Here is a 2575-nt window from a genome sequence, read left to right as displayed (position 1 = left end):
ACACTCCAAGTCCACCACTCTTGTTGTTCTGGATGGGTTCCCTCCAGACCTTCGTTGGTCTGGCTCCCTTTTGCCATCTGGTTATTAACTTAAATAAGTGTCTTTGTCTCGGGGAGACTTCCGTTTCCTTCCTGCAGCGTTACAGATTGGATCGGAGATTGTCAAGACGAGAACAGGCACACAAACACAGAGGCGGGCACTTCTGCTCCGGGCCCCTCGTTTGCAATCCAATGATACAGAACTTTCAGGAAGTAACGTGGGTACAGAGCAAAGCTGCACATCTGTCTCGACGTTGACCTTGCTGTCTGACAACTTTGCCCAAGAAAGGTCCTGCCAGGTTTGAGAAGGAAGCCAGGTCCTTGGCACACATTGCTTTTTTAAACTCAGGCTCACATCACCGAGCGGACGGAGCGTTCTAACCGTCCCTGTGCTTCCATTTAAGGGCAGCTTTGTACATCCTGAGTTCTGCTGTTTCCCAACCACACTCTGCACTGGCAGAACCACATCTTCATCTTGGGGAGATGAACCCCATGTTAGCGCCCAGCCCTCTCCTGTTCCCCATAACCTGCCTCTCGGTGGCACCCCATCTCTTCCTGCCCTGTTAGTTTCCATTACCCTCACTTTCTTTCTTTACAGTCCTTGGCACCCTCTGAAATGACTTGTTTATCTCCCACTAAAATAGAAGCACAGGGCTGGCGTAGAGCTCAGTGGTAGAGTACTTACCTAGCCAGTGTGGGGCCCTGGGTTCCATCCCTAGCACAGCAAAAAGAAAAACAAAATTACAACAATAAAATATTAAGCACTACAGGAACAAGGCCTTTTCCTCTCCAGTACACAGCTGTACTTCGCCCACTTAGAACAGTGCTTGGCACATAGCAGCTCCTCGACATTTGTCGAATGAATGAATGAATGTCTTACCTCCCGCCTTCAGTCTTGCCTCCCTCCAATTCCCTCTCCTCCTGCAGCCGATCTCCTGGCTTCTCATCAGCCCTGAGCTAATGTCTAACTCCTTAAAATAGCTTGCAAGGCTCTTGGTGAGCTGTGCTTGCTGGCCTGGTCTGCCTCAACACTCCCTCTTCCTCCCTGGAACTCTCCCCTGCTCTCCCTCCCCTTGGCTGATTCGAGGGTCCAGGCCTTCTGAACCTTTGGACACTCAGTGCTGCCCAGGCCTGTGCCTGCAATAACCTGCTCTTGTTGCTGGGAACATTCTGACTACTCCCCGCTCCTCAGGTTCCATTCCATACCATCTTCCTGCTTCTCCCATCAAGCTACCACCTGTTACCTGTCCTGAACACTCTCAGGCCTCCTTGGCACTAAACTCTGCCTTCTGAGTGCATTTTCTCCCAAGCAGAAACTCCACCAGACCGGGGATTGTTCCCATTAATTTTACACGTTGAACATCATAAAGATCTTGAAAAACATGCATAGTGGTCGTAAAGGTGGTGATTGTTTCTGGGTGGGCATACTTTTTTATGTTTTAGCTTATCAGTATTTTCTGACTTTCAAAAGGAATATCTCTTGTTTTTCCACTAGTAAAAAGTAATAGCAACCTGATTTCAAGATTTATGATAGCTGGTTGGGGTGGTGCATGCCTGTAATGGCAGGGACTTGGGGAGGCTGAGGCAGGAGGATCACGAGTTCAAAGCCAGTCTCAGTAACTTAGTGAGGCCCTAAGCAAACTGGTGAGACCGTGTCTCTAAATAAAACACTAAAAAAGATCCTGGGGATGTGGCTCAGTGGTTCAGTGCCCCTGGGTTCAAGCCCTGGTACCAAAAAAAAAAGGATTCATTATAAATTTATAGTAATTGGAACGGTGGTGAAGGAATAGACAAGTGGAAGAATGGACTAGAAGACAGAGGTCAGAAACAGATGGATCCCAAACAGTCAGCCAATCTTTAACAAAGGAGTAGATGCCATACAACAGAGAAATGTAGCTTTTTCAACAAGTGACGCTGGAACAAATGGACATCCACGTGAAAAGAATGAGACACAGACCTCAAAACCCTTGGAAAAATTAATTCAAAATAGATCACAGGCAAACATAAAACACAACACTGTGAAGCTTTAGAGCTAACAAAAGACACAGTCTAGGTGGCCTTGGGTTTGGCAATGACCTTTTAGATACCAAAGGTATCTAACACCAAAGATACCAAACACCAAAGACATGATCTATGAAAGAGTTGATAAGGTTGACTTTATTAAAACTAAAACTTCTGCCCTGCAAAAGACATAGTCAAGAGAAGGAGAGAATAATCTGTAACCTTGCAAAAGGCATTTGCAGAAGATGTATCTGATACAGGATTTATCTAAAATACACAGAGAACTCTTAAAACACAACAAGAAGACACTGAACAACCAAACTGAAAAATGAACAGAAAAAAAAAAAAATGAGCAGGAGACCCGAAGAGACACCCCACCACCGAAGATATACAGACAGCAAATAAGTGGATGAAAAGATGCTCAAAATCACGTACCGTTAAAGAACCGCAGATTACAAGATACCACCATCATGCACCTACTGGAAGCGCCCAAATCCCAAACACCAACAAAATCAAATGGTGACCAGAATTCAGAG

Source organism: Sciurus carolinensis, chromosome 11 (genome assembly GCF_902686445.1).
Source record: "Sciurus carolinensis chromosome 11, mSciCar1.2, whole genome shotgun sequence".
NCBI classification, from domain to species: Eukaryota; Metazoa; Chordata; class Mammalia; order Rodentia; family Sciuridae; genus Sciurus; species Sciurus carolinensis.
The sequence above is the reverse complement of the archived record's forward strand: the minus strand, read 5'-3'. Positions refer to the sequence as shown.